This window comes from Pogona vitticeps, chromosome 2 (assembly GCF_051106095.1).
Source record: "Pogona vitticeps strain Pit_001003342236 chromosome 2, PviZW2.1, whole genome shotgun sequence".
Taxonomy (NCBI): domain Eukaryota; kingdom Metazoa; phylum Chordata; class Lepidosauria; order Squamata; family Agamidae; genus Pogona; species Pogona vitticeps.
Genome location: NC_135784.1, coordinates 207,859,957 through 207,885,615, shown reverse-complemented (window position 1 = coordinate 207,885,615; position 25,659 = coordinate 207,859,957). Strand labels below are relative to the sequence as shown.

The window sequence follows — 25,659 nt, the reverse complement described above, 5'->3', positions numbered from 1 at the left end:
CACCTCCATCTTGACTCCAATATTCCTGCACTTGCTCCTGTTCCTGCCTTGGCCTCTGCTCACCTCCTGCATCTTGTTCCAGCTCTGTTCTTCCAGCCCTCTGTTCCTGCCTCTGCTTGGTCATGGCCAGCTGTGCAGTGTGTGCCTTTGGAGTTGATACTCTGTGTGGTGGACTGGGACCTAGTGCTCTTGCCCCTGGTGAGTCTTGAACTGTAACAATTAGTCTGTAACTTGCTCTGAGACCCCATGATATAGGGGAGGCTATAAATGTTTGTAATCATCATCCTGTGTTGTCAAATCAACTCTGATTTTTGGCAAACTTTTTCAGGGGTTCCCTAGTAAAGAATACTCAGAAGTGGTTTATCATTCCCTTTTTCTGTGTTTGCCCTAGGACTGTGGAGCTTGCCCGTGGCCACACAAGCTGGGTCTACTCGGAAGAGGCACAGCGGCAAACCAAACTCCCAACCTCTGGCTCCTTAGCCAGATATCTAAACCACTGAGCTGTCCAGTCAGTATAAATGTGAAAATAAAATTTCAAATAAATAAACTCAAAAGATTCCTAGTTCCAAATGAAGCTATGCAGCCTTGTGCTGTCTGCTGGTTTAAAACCTGTCAACAGTGTTTGTTTTCAGTATGATACAAATCAGGGTAAAAATATAACATTCCTGTAAAATAGCATGTTGTCCCACTGATCAATTAGCAGGGTCAAATGTGGACAAAGTCTGAGCAATAGTCAAGTTTCAAAACAGCCCCACATCGAAGAACATGTTTTCATGAGGAAATGCGCCTTTGTATTCATTATTCCACTCTCTCCTGAACTTGAAAGGCTGCATATATTCCAAAGAATGTGAAAGAAGGGCATTTCTCAGGCCAAAAGGTAGAGTTGGAATTAATTTTTATATACAAAATAAATAAAACATGCATACACGTTGTTGCTTAAAAATTTCCCACACCTTCTAAAATCTGTGACTTTAAATGAGGAAGGATAGTAAATGCTAATATTAGGAACAGAACTGATTTACAAACAAATAGGGAAACTGACAGGTTAGATAACCCAATCTTGCAAGTATTGTGTAGCAGCTGCTGTACATCAACACGCTTCAGTGTGTGAGGTTACTTTGTGCTGGCAGAGGAATAGCTGTGAACAGGAAGCTGAAGGTTTGGCACATCCTTTAAGTTAAATTTTAATGGCTTCCCAAGTGTACTCAAAACCTTTAGATCTCAGATGGTGCTACAAAGGGAGTTCTCTTCCCTCCTCTCTTTGATGCACACATTACTCTAGAAAACAATGACAGAAATCCTTTTGCTTAGCATGATCAATTGCACAACAGAAGGCCTACAGAGTCAATGGGGATTTGGTGAGTCAATTCCTCTGCTAATCCCATTGATTCAGATGGACCTACTCTAGTTGCATCTTACTTCCTGATTCAGTAGGCTTACTATGCTAAACAACAGGATTTCAGTAAAAACCAGGGAAAGGCTGTGTGGTCCACCAAACAGGACAAATTCAGGAGCAGGTGATACTTTTATTGGACCATTTAGAATACAGAACCAAAACCCCAGTGAGTTTTCAATGATGATTCATCTTCTTTCAGTTATGCACTGAGTTCTTGTGGGTAGTCCTAAAATTTAATAAAAGCATTTAATTTTGGAACTACGGTACTGACAAGAACTTGGTGCACTGTCGGAATAGGAGTTCAGTCAGTGAAAATGGAAGCGTAGCTTCCAGCATAGGTCACGGCCAATATCTTCTTGCAGAGAAAGAGAAAGAGTGCATGGTTTGTAAGGGTCAGTTCTTGCACTGCAACGCCTGGAGAAGCCTGGTTAAGTTGATAGCTAGAAGTGTGACTGCTTACAGCACAGAGAGAGCACAAGAGGATATGGATTTGCATAAAAGCACATGTGCTAATGTTATATGCCTAAATGCATTAGAGATTCTTTTTTAAAACAAAAGATAATGTATTTCACCAGAGTAGAAGAAAGTGCCTAGGAAAGACACATGCCCAGATTTGTCATGGTGCTCACAATAAATTGCATAGCTTCAAGATTCTTGATCTCCCTCCTTATGATTCTTCATCTTTTCACCACCTGGAAAGCCCTTCAAATACAGGATAGCTTCTCAAAGAGGACAGCCCCCTGGCAAAGAGGAAATGTGGCCACCCTAACAGTTACGGATGTTGGCTGTCTCTTGCAGAATAAAGGGTCTTTTATTCTTTGTATTCGTGAAGGCTTTCACAGCCGGGTTCTAATGGTTGTTGTGGGTTTTTGAGGCTCCTTGGCCGTGTTCTGAAGATTGTTCTTCCTGACGTTTCGCCAGTCTCTGTGGCCGGCATCTTCAGAGGACAGCACTCAGTGCTTTGGTGTAGTTTGCTTGGGAGTGGAGTATTTATGGCTGTGAGACAGGCATTTGTCCTATTCAGGAGATGAGTGATCAGTGTGTCTTGTGGGTGTATTGTTGTGTTTTATTCATTGGCGAACAAGGTTGGTTCCCTCTCAGTTCCTGTGGCAGCTATAAAGCTTTTCATTTCTTCCAAATTCATGATCATCACAATGCTGCATGATATGTATATACTAAATGGGAATCCAATATGTTTCTTTTCAACAGATTGCTTCTCTAACACTTTTAACAATGAAGTGAAAACAGGGGGAGGGGAATTGATTAATGAATACCAGTCATGCCTCCAAAATGTTTCAGCATTATGTGCCGCAGGAGCAAGACTCTAAGTCAAAGTGGTTTTAGTGTTCCCCATTAAATCAATAATCCCATTTACAATAGCAAAATGAAATTCAGAGACTGTTGCAATATTCCAGATAGAAATAATAATAAAAACATCTTTGGTGGTTGAAATAGAAGAAGAGTTTTCAGCTCTTGGAAATAAGAAAACTCATGGAAAGGGGATGAGAAGACATGGGAAGCAAGCTGCTTCCAGCCAGATAAATACCTAGCAGATGAACAAACAGGCATGGTTACCTTTTGAAAGTGTTTTCTTGAAGAGATAATGAGTTCAACTAAATCAAGTAGGCTGAAGTGGGGTAGAAATTATCATGGAGAGGAACCCTATTCAGGCTCTCAAGAAAGGATTAATCTGAGTATGTGAAAAGGAATAAACTGCCACTGAACCATTATCCACAGTTGTCATGGAGAGAGACTGAACAGAAGCATTTGCTGAGTATGGGAACTCGAGACATGATTGAGGACCTTGAAAAACTGGGTTCTCAAGTGCAGTGTAGAGGATCTGATTTCAAACTCTCTCTCTCTGTATGAAAAAGAGTGACAAGGGAGGTGGTCGTCATCATGTGCTGTCAAGTCCATTATGACTTATGGCAACCCTTTTCAGGGTTTTCCAGGTAAAGAATACTTAGAAGTGCAGTGGTGCCTCGCAAGACAAATGCCTTGCAGGACAAAACACTTGCAAGGCAAATGGTTTTGGCAAATGGGGTTGATGACTTGCAAGACAAATGTTCCTATGGCTGTACTTCACAGGATGAATGTTTTTGGTTTTTTTTTCCTGGCTCATGTTTGCTGATTTTTAAATGTTTTTCTATGATGTTTAAAAAGTTAAAGTTTTTTTACTGAATTTTTTTAAAATCATCTGCACAATATGTATGGCTTTAAAGAGCACTTAATAATCCCTTTGTAAACCAAATTTGACTTTGTTCTGACTTTTTTTGCCCATAGGAATGCCTTAATTAGATTTCAATTCATTCCTACGGGAAAACGCGTTTCGCAAGATGTATTTTTTGCAAGACAACATTAACCGGGGAACGAATTAAATTTGTCTTGCGAGGCACCACTGTAGTTTACCATTCCCTTCTTCTGGGGTTGCCTTGGGATTGGACAGCTTGCCCAAGGCCACACAAGCGGGCTCTAAGGGCTGGCCTTCCCCCCCTTCATACATTCAGCTTGTCCTTGTACTGAACTGTTGAATAGGGCTGTGGGTGAATACTATGGTGACAATAACATTTAGTCCAGTTCTGTTATATAAGATATTCAAACCTGTAAATATGTTTGATAGATAAATTACAACAATGCAGCTAATTACCTCGGAAGGTGGTGAGTGTTCCAGTGCTGAAGGCATTCAAGAGAAAATTGGATGACCATCTGTCAGTTCTGCTTTGATTTGGATTCCTGCATTGAGCAGGGGGTTGGAATCGATAGCCTTATAGCCCCTTTCCAAATCATTGTTCCTGTTATTCTAAATTCTCTTTTATTGGAAAGGGTTTTCTCTCAGTACACTAGCCAAGCTCTGTAGTATTTTTTTAGAGGTGTTTAAGAAGAACACATGTTGGTGGGCTTCAGGGTAATTTAGCTAAGGTGAAAGGAATAATAAGGTTTTACGCTATCACCAGCATATCACTTGAAATGATGATGTTCTAGCATTGAGCACAGATGCCCTGTTTATATTTAAAAGAGCTCAGGTTAAACTTCATGCCCATTTTTCAGAAATGGTGATCCCATGTGGTTCTGTCTCTCATCAAGCCCAATGCTGTTGGTTGATTGAAGATGAAATTCAAGCAGCAACGTCTTATTCTGAAGTTTATGATGCATGTTGGAAAGGAACCTGTGTCAATGCTTGTCTAATGCCACATATAGTAAAGTTGTTATTTGGAAATCCTCCCCATTTACTTAGAGGGACTTGCCTTTTAAGTAAGGACAGATGAATGTGCTAAGTTTCTCTAGCTTTCTCACTTTTCCCATTTTCTATTTAGTCATTCACAGAATCAGAGCATCAAGAACTGTAGAGTCAGAAGGGAGCCAGAGTATCATTTCCTGATATTCATAGATAAACCACAGCAAAACCAATTGAGATGGATGTGATTTCTGTTTAAAATCAACAGCGAAGGAGTTCTTTCCTCACTGTTCTTCCTAATATGTAGTTGGAATCGCTTTTCTTGTGATATGAATCCCTTAACGGAAGTCTTGACCTCTGGGGTTGCAAAAGACAAACTTGTTCCATCTTCTACAAGAAAGCTCTTCAAATATTTTAAGATAGCTATCATACAACGTCTCGTTCTTCTCTAGGCCAAACATAGCCAACTCCTCATTTCTCATGTGGCTTGTTTTCCCAAACCTTTTTACTCATCTTGCAGAAACCATATTGTGGTGCTACATTGAAAGCATGCATGGATACAGTGGTGCTTCACAGACGAATATAATTCATTCCATGTTTAAAGTTGTCTTGTGAATAATTCATCTTGCGAAACATTTCCCCATAGGAATGGATTGAAATCTAATTAATGCATTCCTATGGGCAATAAAAGTCAGAACAAAGTCAAATTTGGTTCACAAATATTTTATTAGGTGCTCTTTAAAGCCATACATATTGTGCAGATGATTTTAAAAAATTCAATCAAAAAACTTTAACTTTTTAAACATCATAGAAAAACATTTAAAAATCAGCAAACATGAGGCAGGAACATCAGCCTTCACTGAAACTGAACAGAAACAGTCACTAACAGTCCTTGGATTGTGCAAAACTCTTTAGAAAGTGCATTTTCAATGCATGTAAACATGCAGAAACCAACAGTACAGAAACTTTTTACATTTCACATTTTAAAGTGAACAAGTAAGGCTGAAGTTTTCTAACAGAAAATATTCATCTTCCGAAGCACGGCCATAGGAAGAGTCATCTTGTGAGCCATCAACTCCATCGCCAAAACCATTTGTCTTGCGAATTTTTCATCCTGCGAGGCATTCGTCTTGCAAGGCACCACTATACTTTTGTGCCTATGTGGTTGGTCTGATAAATGTAGCACCACACCATATATTCTGCAAGATGGTAAAGGGTCTGGAAAACACTACACAGTGTTTGTCTACTCCTTCATCCAAGTTATTTTGTGATTCATCAGTTTATGACTTGCTTGCATAAAAACACTAGCATGAAAATTCATATATTTCCTGTGTGTGTCCTTTCCTGAATATATTAATATTTAAAATGTATTTAAAATATTTTACCCCACCTTACTCCTTAAAAGGAGTCAATTTGCAGACATAGTTATTGTAATTATTACACAAAATGGTATGAGCATGCAATTTTCCTTGTTATAATAATGCTCTATTTTCCCCCATGAATCTCTACATTTTTGTGAACATATTCCCCTAATATATACATTTTTTGTGTGTATTTCTCTGAGAACCACATTTTGCACTTTTTTCTTTGTTCTAACTTATCTCCATATTAGTTTGAGTCTCTGTTCTTCTCACATTGAAATAAAATTTGTGCTTTTTTCCATGCATATTTTTCCAAAAATGCACCTTTGTCATATGTGTTATTCTATAGAATACAGTGCAGTACATTTGTGTGTGTTTTTCACATTTGGAGAGCTCTGTGGCAGAACCACCCCCAGTGTTGGAATGCTCCCAATAGCAGCTCCAATTAACAGCATTTTCTTGGCCTGTTTCCATTTCCTTGTGGTTTTCATCAGAAGCCAAGCCTGAAGATGAGAGGTTTCTGCTGATGTGGAGAGTTTCCATATGAGCAAAAACCACAGGGAATCTAGGTTCTTGATCACACAGGGATCAGATGAAGCAGCCAGCAACCTTTCTTTTTCAGACCTGGCAATGATCAAGGCAGGAAGAGGCAAAAAGAGGGACAGCTTGTGGTGAGTATGTTCAAACCACGAGATTCTATCAGGCCTGAATAAGGCTTGTGACATTTTGAAAAGGCAAATATGACAGGTTTTTCTATCTGTAGTTGAAACTGAAGTTCGAAGATTTCTGTTAATTCTGTGTTTCTCCCAAGGATGAGAAAAGAAGGAAGATTATGTCGAGGGTATCTGTGTCAGACAGTAGAATAATAAGCTACAGAGTATGTATGTGATTGATAAGAAAACTATTTGACACTTTGGTTCAGATTTAGAGTGATATTATGCAATGACTTCAATAAACTGGGCTTTTAGGCTAAAGGAAAACTGGTTTTGTTGGATTGAATTTATGGCTGCTGAATGGTAACAAAACAAATTTTCTTGTACATTTCTACCATCACCTGAGAGCTCCAGATTTTCTGACTTTCTTCTTTCCTGTCAGCTTGCTGATAGATCTGCACCACTAAAATAGACATCTTAGCAACCACGAAATTCAAAGTGTCATGATATCACTGAGAATGTTTAGAGGTTAAGAAGTGTGTCAGTAATATTCCATGTTTATGTGGGGAGAAAAAAACCTTCCTGCCCCTTTTCTTGGCTATCGCTGCTCTACTTTAGCCAACCACATCTTCATCAGCAACAGTCCATAAATGTTAATATCACCACTGAGATAACACAGGCAAATGAGGAAGTTATTTTAGGGCCCTTCGGAGGCAGTTAAAAAGCCTATTAAAACCTCTTATTGGGGTGCTTGTCTGGGCTTAATCCAGCAATTAGAGCATTAATTTCTCAGTGCCATATAATGTGTGTATTTGTCTGGGGGCAAAGCCCTGCCATTGCTAGGATGACCATCTGTAGTGCATCGTTGCAGCCCCATTCCCCACTGAACTTTGGCTCAGCGCAAGCTGACTGCAGAAAAATAAACCCTCAAATAAAACAGAGAAGAGGCAAGGTTTCACTTACGTAGTTAAAATTTTGACAAGAACACCTTTGCACTTGGTGAACCAACATACAAATTAGAAATTCAGTCATCTTTTGGTATGGTACTGCTCAAAATCTTTGTGATGCAATTCACCATGACCCCTCCTCATGCACATGGGTGTGGATAATGCAGACAAAAATGTATATATTGGGAAAGGTGCATACAAAATGTGTATATTAGTGGAGAAAGTGCACAGACCAGCATTATGGCAATGAAAATGACGTGCAGAAAACTTGGATGTTAATTTCTCTATTGAAATGTGTATATTAGGCAAATGAATAAAATGTTTATATTCCAAAAAAGGGCATAGAATATGTGTATAGGTTCTTGGGCCAACTGTATAATATCTTAATTTATTTATTTGTTACATGTACATCCTAGGGACATGGTGGCGCTGCGGGTTAAACCGCAGAAGCCTCTGTGCTGTAAGGTCTGTAGATCTTCAGCTGTAAGATTGAATCCACATGACAGAGTGAACGCCCATCGCTTGTCCCAGCTCACCGCCAACCTAGCGGTTCGAAAGCATGCAAATAGGAGGAGGGGTGGAGCTAGAAACAGCAAAGCAGCAGGAAAATTGGACTCCCCAGAAACCTGTTGCATGCCGTGAATCCAGACATCCCCCAAGAAATTGGGAGCATGGGAGGGCTAGAAGAGGCCACCCTGAGTGGTTGGAGAGCTGAGATATCCTGGGGGAGTGGATGAGCGATTCCCCACCCAGGCCTTTCTTTTTCTCCAGACAGAGGATTCCTCCGACTCCATTTTCTAATGTCGTCTTAGCTGTGAAGCTCCGCGGGCAGGAGGGAGGCACGAAGATTTACACCTGACTGCATGAACAGGGACTAATTGATCTCAACACAGCTTCAGGAAGTACAAAATAAACTTAAGATGCTGATTTTAAAGAAGATAGTGTAATCTTTGAAGCGGCAAATAAGCTTTTAAACCCAGACACATCGGTACATTATTATTGTGTCACACCTGAAATAGAAACAGAAACCAGATAAAGACACAGACCCAGACACTTTTTCTTTCTATCCTCTGTCCTCTGATAGATGGAATAACTTTCATAATAGAAAACAAGATGTATAAGGAGGTGAGAAACTTAAGTGATCATGAACTGTGCTGCGAGAGGTGGATTATAAACTAAATGGACTTTTATTTTGGCTGGATCTACAATTGAAGCTGCTTGTGAAAGTTGAAATCTGAGCTAACATAATAAATCATGAGCTGTACTGAGCAATTGACTTTTATTAGTTAATTATTTTATGGCTCTTGGCTGGAAGAAAGAATAAACAAGCCGATTGGTGGCTATTCTCTCTACAACAGGGAACGTTTATTTATGTGAGACTTATATTTAGGAATCAGAAAGCACCTTTTGCCCATAAACTTTACAATGGAGGAGGACCTAACGGAACACCTAATCGATGCCTTGCAAGAGATGCAAATTAATATTGTGAATTGCATTGCGACCCAGATCTCTGAACTTAAGACATTGTTTTCAGGTTTGAATGGAAAAGTAGAGCATCGGGAGACGTCAGACGAGCTCATCAAAATGGAGGCAGCCATTAGAAAGGAGGGTGAAACCCCCAAAAAGGAGGCCAGAAAAATTAATTTGTATGGTGAGAGAGAGGAGCAGGTGGATGAAAAAGATGTGTCCAAAAGAGAAGATCACCCCAAAAATAGATTCTAATCCGATGGGAGAATGTTCAAAACAGAGAAGTAGGAAGGCGAAGCTGAAAGGGCAACAAAATGTTGATTACAGACTAGATATTGATTGGCTTCAAAGGCAGAATATGATTGATAGAGGAATAAACTTAGCAAATCAGAGAGAAAATGGCTTAAAGAAGTTCTATAGATGGCATTTTAAAACTAGTAAAAAGGATGCAAGAATTTAATTTTAGGTTTATAATGCTATAAGTGATTTGGGATTCCTGGCCTATGTATGGAGCTAAGATATATAAATTAAAAAAGGGGGAATGTTACTTGCTGAATATAACAATAGAAATTATGGATTGAGAGGCACACATTTATACATAAAATTGATGTGGTTTATATACTGTAAGCAATTCTGACTATGTTTGGATTCAAATGGTAATTAAGAATTTCTAACTATGTAATCTGAAATGTCTATGATGAATATAATATCAGAAATTGTTGATAGTAGGACACTTAGAGAAATAAAGTATACATGAATTGTAATATGATAAGACAATAAGGTTATATATATATTTGTCTTCTAAAATGCAAATAACATTTGAAACATTGATATGAAATATATGTATGCATAGATGTATATTAGAGTGAACACAATATTGGAGATTATTAATTATAAGGCACTCACATAGAGATATTAAGCATATATGAATTATAATATGATTATGCAGTTAAGGTTAGATAAATATATCATTTGGTTTTTTGGAATGTTGATTTCTCATGATTGTAAAGCATTGATATCCTGAGATATAATTGGTTAGCTAAGAATGCAAGAGAAAGAATCTATTAAAAAATCAATCACTAGAATTATTATAACTTTAGGATGGTTTATATTGAACTAAATTTTAAGAGCAATAAGGTTGATGCAATCAGATTTATATAATGGATAATATTGTATGGAAATGTCTCCATCCCACCTATATGTTTTTGCTTGTTTTGTGTGTGTTTTGTCTGTTTTGTACGTCTATATGTGTTATAAAATAAACTTAAAAAAAAGAAAGCATGCAAATGTGAGTAGATAAATAGGGACCCCCTCAGTGGGAAGGTAACAGCATTCCGTGTCTAAGTCGCACTGGCCATGTGACCACGGAAGATTGTCTTCAGACAAACGCTGGCTCTATGGCTTGGAAACGGGGATGAGCACCGCCCCCTAGAGTCGAACATGACTGGACAAAAATTGTCAAGGGGAACCTTTACCTTTTATGTACATCCTACCTCTCTCCCAAGAAATAAAAGACAGTGTGTCCAATTCTTTTCCTCCTTGCTTTATGCTTACAATAATCCTGTGTGCTCAGTCTAAGAGAGGCTGATTGGTCCAATCTCAGCCAGTGGCCTTTGGGGAGTAGAACATAGATGCCCTAAGCCCAGTTCATGGCTCTAACCGTTAGCTAACATTGGCTGAAATCCTGTTGCACAGTTATGCTACAGGCATAACTTTTGGAAGTGAATTGCCATTAATTAGAGATATCATTGCGAAACACAATGCTTTCTGAGAATTATAGCTCTTCAGACATCAATCACTACACAGCCTAAAGGGCAGCAAGACTTCAGCTCCCAGAATGCACCATGGCAGCTTCTTTTTCCAAATGCTAACAGGTACAGGACCGAGAAAGCCATGCAGCCTTGTAGACAGACCCTGATTCGAGTGAAATGTGGGTGAGTGTAGGTCTGTACACTAAAACCCTCCAAATTCTACTTAGGGAGTCTTGAAGTATTTCAGTAATTGGAGTTCAAAACCAAAATAAAATAAAAAAGATACTTCCCTAGGCTCTACAGGAATCCCAGGAAATCAGTTCTTCGTTTCATGTATAGCTTAAACATGAGTGGCAGCATCTCTGCAGGCACATCATTGTCCACATAGAGAAGGCAACAACAGAGAGGATAAGGGCTAGGAGGGTGATTCTGTTGCTCCAATATCTAGTCTAATCTAATCTAATTCTCTAAAAATGATAATTCTATCTATGAGAGAAAAGCCTGAATAGGGGTTGTTTTTTACATTATTCAGAAGCCTCTGGCATCAGTCAGACACTTAACTGGAAATTGGATGTAATGAATTTAAGAAACAGAGATGAACGCAAACTTGAGACAAACTGTAAAAGATAATCCTGTCCATCGTAAGTATTATTATGTGTAGTAAGAGCCATAAAGAACACCACAGTAGAGTAACCAGTAAAACCTGCATATTATAGTAGTGCTGATATTAGTACTAGTAATATTCCCATGGCCTTTTATTACTGAAGATCTCCCTATGCCTGTGAGATCATCACCCTTTCACAGGCATAAGGTAAACAGGATTTTGGCCACAATATTCTTAGGAGTCACTTCACTTAAACATGTTGTAAAGATCTATTACTGATTTGAGTCTATTTAGCCTTAAGTATTTACTCACAGGGATGTGGTGGCGCTGTGGGCTAAACCACAGATGCCTGTGCTGCAGGGTCAGAAGACCAAGCAGTCGTAAGATCGAATCCACGTGACGGAGTGAGTGCCTGTCGCTTGTCCCAGCTCCCGCCAACCTAGCGGTTCGAAAGCATGCAAATGCAAGTAGATAAATAGGGACCACCTCGGTGGGAAGGTAACAGAGTTCCGTGTCTAAGTCGCACTGGCCATGTGACCACGGAAGATTGTCTTCGGACAAAACGCTGGCTCTATGGCTTGGAAACGGGGATGAACACCGCCCCGTAGAGTCGAACACGACTGGACAAAAATTGTCAAGGGGAACCTTTACCTTTACCTTTTTATTTACTCACATTTCTGAGATCGGCAATATTGCCCATTGTCTACATTTTTGGTCAAATTTTGGGGGTAAGTATTTAATTAATATATGAAGCAAAGGAAATCATTACACTTCATTAATAACATCAAGAACTGAAATAACAAAGACATAAGAGAACAGAGTACTAAATACATGTCATTTAGTATATAAACTCACACATTTGGAACAAGTACAGGACTGAGAAAGCCATGCTACCTTGTAGATAGAAAAGTAAAAATTGGCTAAATAATGTTAGCAATTGTGTTGAAATCTTTGGTCATTCTACACTATATAGGAATGGCCATTTTTACTTGAATGTTCATATAGAAATAATTGCACTGTGTGCACAGTTAGGTTATAGTATGCTTCTGGCATTATGCTGTCTATTGTTACTTGATTGTTTTTCAGTGTTGTTGAGCTGTGCCTATATTGTAAGATTTTCTTCTTTCCAAATTGTCTTCAATTCAGCTGTCTATCACACAGATATTGTAGATCACAGGGCAGCTAAGAAACTCAGTACCTCAATAATCAGACAAATTCTCATTTTGAAGAATGCCTCAGAGGGACATTTTCTTAAATTGCCTGCCTTTTTTGCTACCTTAGAAGATAAGGATTCAATATATTTATGGCTATCTTTCCAGAATGGTGTAGTGGACGGAGTGGCAGTTTAGGACTCTGGAGACAAGGGTTGAAATCTCCGCCCAGCCATGGAAACTCACTTGGGTTGTGGCAATGGTAAAGCCGCTCCTTAAAATCATACTTACTTTGAAAGCCCAATGAAGGGCACTATATGTTGGCTCTGACTTGACAGGACAAAAAAACACAACATATTTGGGTGAATTTAGCACACTTGTAAACATGTTTAACTCATACTATTTTGCATATTTGGTATGCTGCATGATTTAATGAATAATTGCTTTTGCTTCAGAATAGTGTATTTGACATAGCCAGACCAATTGCCCTGCAAATATCTCTCTTTATTTCAAATTCTTCAAATTCAACTACCATTTCATCTGACCATTTGTGAGACCTCACATGATTTTATTTACCAGTGCCTTTTATGTTATCACAACAGACATAGTGCCATGAAATGACCAAAATATTACACACAGAGAGATCACTGAGGTGTCAACATTGTCGGGTACAGTAGGGCCCCCATATCCACAGGGGATCGGTTCCAAGAACACACACACGGAGAGATGCTGAAAAATACAAATTATAGTGAACACTATTTAAATAGCAAACACTACATAATATGGTCTCTGGCTCTCTCTAGTGGCCAGTTCTGGTAACTTCACCTTTAGAAATATATATTTCTAGGATTTTTTTTCAATACTTTTAATATTTTAATACCATGGATAAGTGAATCAGCGAATACTGATCCTGTAGATGTGGGTGTATTTATCCCTCTGGATCTTTCTGTGGCATCTCCTGTTTGTTGCTGCTCACCTGTGCTCCTTTAACAAGTGAATCAGGGTTGTGTCAGAGTAAAGGCAAAAAAAAAAATACATAGAGGCAATGAAAGTAAAGAGGTGAACATTAGCAATGGCATCAGTACTTCCTACCCCCCACTTTCAGATCTTGAACATTCTCAAGCCTAATTTTCCTTCTTCTCCAGCAAGACATACAAACCTAATCTCCAGCTCTGCCTGCCTTTACACATACCAATGGCTTCTTTTCCGCCATACACCAAGATCCATCCTTCAGAGTGGTGCTAACAGTAAATCAACCTTTTGGGGAGCTTGAGAAGGAGCAGAAAGTCAAGGGAAGAATACATTGCATGGCACAAGAGAATTAGACTGTCCTGCTTATGTCAGGATAAACTCAGAAGTGGTTTACCTTTCTCTTCTCCTGGGGGCCACCCTGGGACTGTGTAGCTTTCCCAAGGCCACACAGGCTGGCTGTACTCACAGGAGGCACAGTGAAGAATCAAACTCCCAACCTCCGCGGCCAGATACTTAAATCACTGAGCTAGAGCAGGGGTGGGCAATTAATTTCTATAGGGGGGGCACATGAAAAATCTGAACTGTGTTCGGGGGCCGAGCAAACTTTACTTAAAAATAAAATGAAACGGTGATGTTATGATTGTTTTTATTTTAAGCTTGTTAATCTTCACAAATACTAAAGAGTTTTTTTTTTTTTTTTTGCGGTATTGGGCTGGACTGGAGCAGCTCAGGGCCTGTATGTGGTCCGCGGGCCGCACTTTGCCCAGGTCTGAACTAGAAGAAAGATTTCTATGACATGTCAAATTATTTTCTGCAACCTATGTTTGAGTGTATGAGTGTGTCTGAACATGTTTACAAATAGTCTGTTGAGAAAAGCCAGATTACTCATAAACATGTTTGAACCTGCTTAAATGTAGGTTGCAGAGAAAATGAGAAATGTCATAGAAATCCTCCTCCTACACTGAGCTATTCAGCTAGCTTGTAGCTAAAGAGAGTGATGGGGGAAAAAGAGGAAAGTGGCACCGAAAGGGATGAAATAGACTCAAAGTGCATGTGTTTTCAAAGCCTTCTAGCAATGGTTCATGAGAACAAAACGAGGGAAGCTGTGTCAGCTCAGTCCTTAGTTGTAACTGCTATGTATGCCCTAAGCAAAAATTACACCATCTGGATAGGCCATTAGTGAACTATTCCCATTTGTTCTCAGTGCTTAAAACCTTCATTAGTGTTTTTCTTGAGGTGTGCAGTGGAGGATGAAGCTTGCCTTAAGGACAATGTGAAATTCCTCATGTTTGGAGAGCTAGAAAACATTATACAGATAAGCTCAAATGTCTTTTGAATAGAAGGCTATTGTCATCTTGCTCCAGGATAGGAGGAAAATCTTCACTTATTTCTTTCTCCCATGTGAATGTTTGAGAATACAGTGGTGCCCCGTTTTACGATTGCCCCACATTACGACGAAACTGCATTATGACGATCTTTTTGCTATCGCAATTGCGATCGCAAAATGATGGTCTGAATGGGTTTTTTTTCGCTTTGTGATGATCGGTTCCCTGCTTCGGGAACCGATTCTTCGCAAAACGACGATTTTCCTCCAGCTGATCGGCGGTTTCAAAATGGCCACTGGGTAAATAAAATGGCTCCCCACTGTTTTCTGGGGCGGATTCTTCACTGCAGGCACCGAAAATGGCTGCCCTATGGAGGATCTTTGCTGGACGGTGAGTTTCCAGCCCATTGGAACGCATTGAAGGGGTTTCAATGCGTTTCAATGGGCTTTTTATTTTCGCATTACGATGTTTTCATTCTACAGCGATTTTGCTGGATGAATTAACATCGTAACCCGAGGCACCACTGTATAAGAGTTTTTTCTGTAATTTTTGCATTTTTTAAAATTATATTACAAAAAATTGATAGAAATGGGGTTTGCACAGATAATCTCCTTTGGGTGCCTAAAAGACCCTTTTTATTATGTAAACTACAAGTTCTCCTGTGCAAAACACAGGGGACTGGGTGGATTTTTATTTTTATTTTCATTTATTCCTAATGCTGTTCATGAAAAGTCTTGTTTTTTCTTCTTCTGCAGGGACAATAATAATAATAATAAATCTCTGCACCTGACTGTTTTCTTCGAGGGTAAATTAAGATGTGTTGTGATGCTCTTTTTTATTAGTGGAAAAAATCATTCCACCTATCTAGTTGGTGTACAATTGTTGAGTAATTTAACAAACAAACAAACCCTCCAAAAATGCCATCAAGTCATTTCTGATGTATATGTGCATGGTAAGATAGACTCAGTTTACTCATTTTTGCTCGAGTGAGAGTTCAGGCTTCACTTAATTGAGGTCTGTGGTATTGAATTGTTTTTTATTCCTATCTTTCTTCAATGTCTTTCTTTTACATTGTATAATTTTTTACCTTGTTAATCTTTGCTAACTCTGAGCCCTACCCCCCCCCTTTTAAGAAATTTCAAAAGCTGAGGGGATATTTTTTGGAAAACACAAACACAATGTGTCAATAGAGCTTTTGGTCCAACATAGCTTTTCTTCCTCAGATTGCCAACCCCACAGAAAGAGTTTGGAAATTAAAAGATAGTCTACATTCTTTGGAGTAAGCATGGCAATGATAGTTTACTTGAGAGGTAAAAGGGTGTGTATGTTTCTCCATTGAATGCATTGCTTACACCTTTGCTTCACCAAGTTCAAAACAGCCCTTCAAAATATTTTGGCACAGAGAGAGCCACACCCAAGCTGTTCTCACTTCTCTCTTCACCCAGTAACCATAATGCGAATCATGTACAAACCTGGGGATCTCTAGCAATGGGTAATTCTGTTTGAGCTAAGTTGCTGTTGGAATTTGTGTGTAATGTATGTGTACTTAAACTTCCATTTTAAAAAGCCAGGACATGCAATTCTTTTTTAAAAAGAGAGAGAAACTCCAGTTTATGAATGTGAGATACATATCCAACTGGTTTAAACTAGTAGATGCCAAGCTTTCTACCCTTGACCTATCCCCTGAAATCCTGGCTGACCTCGACCTTCCTAAAGCCCACCTTATCATTAAGTCTAAATTACTGGAACAAGAAACCCGTACCCTCTTATCAAACCTCAATCCCACTTGTTCACCATCCTATTTCGGGCTCCCCCCCTTACTGGGCCGCCCAGCCAGTTACCTCTTTCACCTGACAGATCCAAGGAAAAGGAGGGCCTTCCTCCTCGCTCGTTTAAACATCTTCCCATCTGCCTATCATCTTGGTAGATACTCCAACATCCCCCAACCAAACAGACTATGTACATTCTGCCTCTGTGAACCAGACACAGTAGCCCACATCCTACTTTGCTGCCCATCTCACTCCACCCTTAGATCTTCCCTACTAAAGCCCCTTCTCCAAACCCTCCCTCCCTCCCTCTCTGATCCCCTCCCAATCCTCCTTAGTAATTCCCTCCCAACCACTACCAATCTCATCGCGGAATTTTTGTCAACCATTCTTATGAGCAACCGCAACACCCATCCCTCCCAACTTTAGTTCTAACCTGTCCCTTACATTTTCTACCTAGCAACCTGTTTACTTCTTTTTAATGTAATCAAATGCCAATAAAGGTCTATGTATGTATGAATGTGAGATATTGCGCTTATGTATGTACAACTCAAAATGGCAGGAAATGACCCAATATTGCTGCTCAATATCATGCCCACTGTTCTAGCAGGAAAAAGGCAGCCAAGCTTTATGTAGCAAAGGGCAGCCTGAACATTGACAAAGCCATGGAAAAAGTTGTGTTGTATCTGACTACAGTTGTTAAAGATGAGCAGCCCAGTTCAGTGACCAGGAAATTTAAGAGCTAGGCATTCAAAGCCTTGGAACCAACTGGATAAATCTGTTAGCTTCAGTTTGTCCCTCATTCAGAGCTGTTGCTGATATTGTTGTTTTAATGTCAAATTCTTTCTTTCCTCGACCTGAACAAATTTTTGAATTTTGGCAAATTCCCTTGAAAACAAACTGAAACAAACTTCTCGCCCATGTCAACTTTAGAATAATCTGTGCTAGATTTATATACTTGGTCATTTGGAAAGCATTTCGGATCGCTGCAATGCTTTTCATGGAAAATGAAATGCCACTTTTAGGAGAACTAAGAAACATTTATCAGTATTGGGGAGGGCCTCTTGTTTCCCAGATAACTTTTTTTAATAACACAACAGCTGTCAAAGTGGCACATTTCAAAAAGAATTGTAGCTTATATTCAGCGCTCTGGGACTTGTGGCAGAAGTTGATTTGGCCCGTAGGACAAATAATGACTAAACTCGAGGCTGTGCAGAGGTCTATAAAATCACAATCGGCATGAAAGTAAAGAACATAATATTAGAATGTGAGAACATTAGATGAAATTGGTTGGCATCAGGCTTAAGCTGACAAAGAAAATTAAGTTCCATAGAATGTATAAGCATGTGAAATTCATTACTCAGTGGCATGATTAATTTATGACTGTTCTGAGTATTCCTTCTTTCCTTCCTTCCTTCCTATGTGTGTTGTGGCTGAAAATGGTAAGTGGTGAGCCAGGCACACACATTATTATTATTATTTGGTTAAAATGCTTGATTATGAACTTATTAAGGTTCTTCCCTGTCTGGGTCACTGTAATTCTCTTCACTGCTCCACCCTCTATCTGCTGCTCCATCTTTGCAACTCTTTCCCTCATAATTTTCTTATTGTCTATTGATCTCTTCTTTTTTTACAGGGTTAGCCACATGGATAATCCAAGGAATGAAGGGTTGGCAAGTAAACAGGATGCCCTCACTACTCATTTGGCTACATGATTAAACTCTGGAGAAGAAGGTAAGTAAGAACTTTCATGAAGATGTGAAAAATAGCTAAGGAGAGATCAATTTTTGAGACTATCAAAATGTTCTAAAAGCAATGAATAGTTAGGGAACCACCTTTCACACTATGCGTGGTCTGTAGCTTAAATGCTTTCTTAAAAGACTAGGCTCATTCAGAGGGAATTATTTTATCATCAGCTTTCATCAACAAAAAACATGCTGCCCCATAGATCCTCCATGTGAAGTATGAAAAAGGAGTACTGAAACTCTTGCCTTTCATCAGAATAACAAATATTCACTATAATATTTGAGAGGATGATAGGACCATATGAAGTAACAGTAGTGGGTTTTCCTCTGGCTATTTGTATTTTAATTTTCTATTCTTACTAGAGTTTCTATCCTGCTTTTCCACTCCTGAAAGAAGCATTCAAAGTGAATAACAAAATTATGTACAGCATGAGATTTAAAATGACAGAAGTTGATGTCATGAAGCAAATACAATATTGATTATGAGGAATCATGACTTACAAACTGAAGAAGAAGAATCAAATTGAAAACCAGCCAATAAATAATATTCAAATGAAATAGCCATGGCATTTAAAAAGATTAGCAAGAAGCAAAGTGTTGAAGAGCTGGCACAACACCAATACAAAATTAGATAAGCTAAATTCCTGAGGCAGGAGGTTCCTAATTTAGTCAAGATCAGACTGTTAGTCCTAAGTAGAGTTGGAATATTGCGGAGTACATAACTGTTGCCTAGCATAGTTAGTGACAAATCCATCCCATTATTGCCTCATTTTGTTTATTTACAAGTTATGTCAGTGACAATCCACACTGGTAAAACAGACTAATTGCTTTCATTAAATTTGTCTGGGGGACGTGGCTTAGGGTTATAATTGATTTGTTTGCAGAACCAGCTTAGGTAACAGTGTGATCGCCCTCCAATTTGTATCCTTGGTAGATTCTAGAAGACTGTTTACTACATCTTTTGGCAAGGTGGATTTTCTAGTTAGAAGGCAACTCTTTTTAATAACTATAGATCCAATTCTTCATTTCCAGTTGTTTATAAATGTATGATATTGTGTTTCTTTATCTATGAAATGTCCTGATATTGCTGCACAATACAGTATAAGAAAATTAAATAGATCTCATATTGCATGGTCTTATGGCAGTTTTAATTCTTTGTGAAGTCTAAGGTTTTGCTTTATACTTTAAAAAATGGAGATTGAAAAATAAATGAGCACACAATCTAGCAAATCGGAGAGGAAGAAACAAACGAATGAACCAACAAACATGACTCATGTTTGTCAAAACTAAGAAACAGCAGGGGGAATTTTCCCAATTGAATTTCACAAATTAAAGTTTTAATTTATTTAAAAGCCAACTTTTCATAATATATTTATGGGTCTGTTTTAGTGGTGACAGCAACTGTAACAAGACACATAATCTAGTGCCTGACGAATAGGCTGAAGAGTTGATCCAATCTGCTCTCTTGCAAAACAAAAATTAGAAGATGCAGAAACACAGGATGCAGTGAAAGAGCAGGCAAAGCTCCTGGTCCAGATGGCATCTCCACAGAGCATTAAAAAGGAAACCCAGAGGAAAATGGTTCTGTTTGCCCACAGAATCAAATCTTGAGATGAAACACAATCATTATTTCCAGGAATGTTGGTTAGAACTTTCACCAAAATGTTGCCCAAAGGAAAATTTCAAGGCGTGTAATGTGCTTCCTGCTTGGTGGAAACATTCAAGAAAGTTTGAGGAAGGAGTACGAGTAACACAAGAAAAATTCTCCAGTAGGATTTTGCTCATAACACAGTAGGATTCATGTGTTCCTATTCTGTCTAGTTCTCTTATATAGTTGTCAATTTTGGTGGCTTTAACTTCTGCAGAAATACCGACATTGGTTCCTCCTCCTTTTCCTCCTCCAGTCATGTGGTATGTACCAGTCACACAGCTGATAAAGACAAAGAATTAGTGAAGAAAAAAAATTGACATTCTTATTCAGGACCACAGGCATGGCTAAATGTGCAGAAGTTCAAAACCACCCCTTTATGAGTCTGACACTCAAAGCCTGCTACCTGAAAAGGTGAATCCACCAGTCTTGCTTTTCCTTAGATCCAGATTTTTTTCAAGTCTCAAATCTGTTTTCTTCACTCTACACATTGGTAGGCAATGGAGCTGCGGGGTGGTAAAACCTTGAAGTCTCCAGAGATTGGCAAGTATATTCTCCTCATAAACCAAGGATTTTCAAAATTAGAACCTTTCTGATTTAAAACTGGTCTAGTCTGATAGCCTTGCCAACATGATTTGCATTCGTCAACCATTATCAGAAGTGGCAAAGCGTCAGTCCCAGATTTGTAAAGGCCCCCACAAAATTTTTTTTAAAGGATTGGGGGCATCTCTCAGTTTGATTTCCACTCAGCTTCCTTCTCTCTTGGTTACTCTTTTTCTGTCTTTCTTTAGCTCACTTGCCCCCTTTCTCACCTCTAGCCCCTTAGGTTTGCTTTTACCTGATTACAGTTTTCCTTCTCAGGACTAGCACTGATCTTGGTAGGTGTAACAGCCACCTTATACCTCACAAAGGGGCCGTTTCATCACACTCAATCACTCTTCATTTCCACTGCCACCAACCATTCCCTCAAATAAAGCTTCAGGCCAAAGTATGGTTTCAAAATAAAAACTTAAGGTTTATTGTGTATAAACAAAAGGAATGGTAAATCACTTGAACATAAATGATACTCTAATCACCATAATAATATAACAATCACACACACACACTCACAGACCCTCACTATATAGCACAGTTCTTATCTCTCAGTATCTCCAAGCCCTAACCGTCCCTATCTCAAAGCCCTATCTGGCCCTATCTGAATCTCTCACACCATTCACTCCCCTTATATACAACAGCTCCACCCCTTATGTCCCACCTTCCGTCACGCCATTGGTAGATGACACACACAGCTTCAGCAGTGACGGGCAGGTGATGTCATAGCTGTCTGTAACAGTAGGTCATGGAACAGCTGTATTTTCTTAGAGCTTGAGCACCTAAGTATTTTCCCCCCTTCAGTGGTGGGGGTGAGGCTAAGAGTCTCAGATACAGTGTTTACTTCTAAAGTTAAGTTCTTAATGCCCTCCAAATTGGTGGGGAGGCTTTACCCATCATCCAGAGTATTGGTTCCAAAGGAACCCAAAGGGGTTATAATGTTGCTTTCTCTTTGTGTACATAGGTCTTGTTTGAGCAATGTTTCCACATGAAATGTCTTTTTGAACGTGATTTCCAGGAATATGTTCATTTTTGTGTGTTCTTCTCCCTAATTCATACATTTTTGTACATTTGTACACATACCTGTAACTGCAAAAGTAACTTGAACTGCAGTTGGATGCACAAAAGAAGTGAAGTCATCCCTTCACTGTTAAGTTGCTGTTCTAATACAGTGATGTTATACTTCGTTACTGAGGAAATAATTAATGACTGGGCAAATGGTTATTATTTGTAATTACATAGTTACTTCCTAGTTCTGAGGAATAAAAAATAATTGATAGGAAGCTGAGACTAGACCCCTTCTCTCTTGGTCAAAGGTTTCCCACTCCCTGCTCCAGGACCTAGTTTTCTATGGGTTCTAATTGTTCCTGATTAGACATGGGAGTTTTGTATTTGTATTCTGGTGGATACAAATATGAAGCCCGGCACCACAGGTGCCATAGCGTTCCATTCCTACACCTCAGAATCAGTCTAGTCCACTCACTGGGCTCCTTGCAGCACACACATTCAACAGTGGCAACATCACGCCCATCGCAGACGTAGTCCTGCCATTTACTGCCCCGTCTCTCCCCACAGCCGACTGCTCTGGTGAAGAGGCTAGAAGATGATTCTCTCCACTCAGCTGCTGAGCGGTCGGCTGACAGGAGAGGCAGGGCAGCATCAGTGGGAGTATGTTTGGGCCAGTGAGAATTATTTCTAAATAAACATATGTAAGATTGCACTGAACATGCGGAAAAATGTCTTTCTATAGGTATAATTTACAAGCCATTAAAAAATCTTTCTTTAGAATCTATTTCAATAAATGGTTGTTGACAATTAGATTTTTCTCTTTACTTCAAAAGCCCATGTTCTTGTGAGTTTGTTAAAGCAAAGGCCAACTGAAATTCAGAAAACGTCCCCGGATTTTTTTTTTCAGTCTAGTTGAAATAGTAGATAGTCAATGTGCTGTGAATTCAGTAAAGAATTTGTTTGAGGTATTTTTGCCTCAGGCAATGGTACTTTGTGATGCGTATCAAAATTTTAGAATGAATCTCACATATAAATTTTGCAATTTATTTTAGTGGATTCTCAGTGTATTTATTTTGCCCTTCTCAGTGATCACTGTGGTGTAGACAATGAATAAGATCTTTAAACAAAATTTATTTCATGTCTGGAAATCAATATTCAAGTGGCTTCATAGCCAGGTGCCTTTTGTTTAACACAACTGTATATCTCTCCTTATAGGTGACATTTAATAGTAAATAAACTATGCCCTTATAACAGTTTATTTAATACAACCAGAGGCTATTTTGCACAGCTGTTCACCTGGAAACTTCTGGACCCTTTCAAGTGAACGCTTCCTCCAGTTCCCAAAACCGTAGCATTTATGGTAAACAAACCGCTCAGCACACGTCTTGCCTGAGTGCCTCTCACATCCCAGAAGCTGTTGCAGAAGCAAATGAGATTCTTGTAGGGTTGGTTGAAGGTAAATGGCTAAGAGGTTTTCAAGAAAGCACAACAGAGATAGCTGTATAACTCTTTACACAATATAACTGTAGAAGAGGTGATACCCTTATTTAGACCACTAAAAATCAAACTGCCAAAGTTGCAACTCAGCTAGCTGCCAAAGTTAAGATTTCGGCAGGCATACATAAATGTAGGTTTTATTTTGGGTAGCCTGATTCCCCAGTGACTGAGAGCTTTGCAGGTTAATGTCAGCAGCTTCCATTGGCCTCTGAAATATAAGCACCCGACAGAAGGTGTACTTTAAAAATGTAGAATGTAAAGAGCCCAAAGGTGTAATGTAAGACTTCAGAGGTATAGTGTAAGAGTCCAATGGAAGATCTACAATAAAATACAATGAGAAATACCTAGCTACTAAAAGAAGATATGACACTGCTTATTTACAGTGTCCACTTATGGAGAAAGTTTAGGGCTAGTTCCAGTTCTTAGTCGACAACAAGAGTAGATTCATTCGCCAAACTGCCACTGACTTTTTATGGCAGTGCAATGGAATTGCAACTGAAATATATCTCAGCGGTGAAGTGACACAAGTAAAGAATCGGCGTTTGTCGTTGTGTGCCAAGTTATGTACTCAGCGTGCAACAACAAATTCCTACATTGATTACTGAACTAGCAGCAATTTGCTGCTGAGATTTACACCAACTGCATTGCAGTGGCAGGCAAAACTAATAGGATTTTGGCCATTGATTCAATGAGTCTTATGTAAGAGCTGGCTCAACAAGTCCTGTTATTCATTGGGTCTGTTCTAGCTGAGGTTAACTATAGGATATATCCATCAGTGTTTAATATCCTTCCTTCTTTCCTTTGTTGGTATTCCTTTCAATGTTTTGTAGTCACCACCTGTTTCTGTCTTTATCCTCTGGAAAGGCAAAATACATTTGTTTGCTGGCTTTATTGCCTCTATGTCCTGCCCTATCTCTAAAAACTAGCTTGTGAAATAGGTGGGTCTCAGAGAGATGCAGATATTTGCATTGGATTCCCCAGGCCTAATATTCTAAACCATTGCTCATCACTGGGATCTTCAAAATAAATACTCACCTCCTGATCGTCCTGCAAACAGACTCCAAAGTATCTTGAGACTCTAGAATATCCTTCGTTCCTTTAGGAACATTCTTTATTCTGCATGGTTGACATTTTCCAGAGAGACCCTGCTCTGCATCCGTTACTCTCAGGAAAACAAAGCTGGTAGGAACTTGAAGTGGGGCTTTTATTACAATTTCCTTTCCGAGGAGAGAGAGAGGTGGAGTCCCTGACCTCAGCAAGGCCATCCCAGATGCGGAATAACTATTCAGGTTGAAAAGCTGGCTTTAAAAAAAGAAACACCTGTTTTATGCAGCATTTTCCAGTTCAGACTTGTCTATCCATGGCCACTGCTCAGGTTGCCTTAGATTCGAAACAGTAGTCATCAAGCAATGAAGCAGATCTATTCTGACCCACCCACCCCATGACCTTTGGGTCTTTCCAGCCAACAGTGTGACATATTCATTATGAATATGGAGGCTGGGAAAAGAAGTGATGGCAAGGAACTTTTCCTGGTGGATTTGCAAATTTAATTCATTATAGCTTGGTGGATTTGACTGGCGTAAAACTAGGACTGACTGGTCTAAAAGACTGTTTCCTGAATCCTCCAATAATTGCAGTGCTTCACAAGGACGTGAAACAAATATCAGAGCAAGGGACACTGAAGAATAAGAAAGTTAGATTTAAAGCCCGAGTGTTCATCTCCGTGGAGTGCTAGAGCTCACTGACTCTGTGTGAATACATGTTGCACTTGTATATCACTGGTGTTATCGAAAAGCCAGGAAGCCAGAGGAAAGGATGGATGATTGTGTATACTTGGGACCCTTGTGTTATCTGGTGGCATGGTAGAGAAGGGAGTATGAGTGCTAAGGTTCACAAGCCTTTTTTGCTGCACAAGCACAGGCCACAGAGATGTGGGGCCTGGGAAATTTCCCAGTGTGCAAGCCCTACCAGCAGCACAGGACATGGGAAACTCACTGTGCCACATGAGTGCTATATGTGAGGTCTAGGTGGTAGCAATATCAATCCTAGTAGAAATACTGTAGTGGCAAACATTGAGGCTGCTGAGTGCATACCAGTTGCAGCTCGGAGGTGTTCTATGACCTGGTTAATAGTATTTTCTTTGGTTTCTAGGTCCATTCACCCCAATTGCCTTCATGCCCATTTCTACAACCAGCTGTTTGACATCACAGGGGCTTGCTTGTCAGTCTCAGGTTTTGACTCTGAAATCTTCGCCAACAGGACACTGCTGACCGACAGAGCTTTCCTTGCAGAAAGATCCCTGGCATTGGAATGTAAAAGGATCTCTCAAAACACAGTGGAATAACCTCTGCCCAAGTCCCCCATGACCACTGGGAGTAAAAAACGCCTGGTCTTAGTAGATAAATGGTGTCAAACTAGGGTAAGGAAGACATACCCAGGGTGGTGTAGTGCAGTGGTCTCCAACCTTGGGCCTCCAGATGTTTTTGAACCACAACTCCCAGAAGCCTTCACCATCACCTCTGCTGGCCAGGATTTCTGGGAGTTGAAGTCCAAGAACATCTGGAGGCCCAAGGTTGGGGACCACTGGTGTAGTGGATATGCT

At 39.5% G+C, this 25,659-nt stretch overlaps 1 long non-coding RNA gene across 1 annotated transcript; it reads left to right on the top strand.

Annotated features, from left to right (window-relative positions):
* The first annotated feature begins 243 nt into the window (after nt 1-243).
* LOC140704806 (uncharacterized) lies at nt 244-25,365 on the top strand. Its single transcript, XR_013542375.1, has 3 exons — nt 244-6,603; nt 18,205-18,302; nt 25,209-25,365. It is a non-coding gene; the product is annotated as an uncharacterized LOC140704806 (long non-coding RNA).
* Nucleotides 25,366-25,659: the final 294 nt, after the last annotated feature.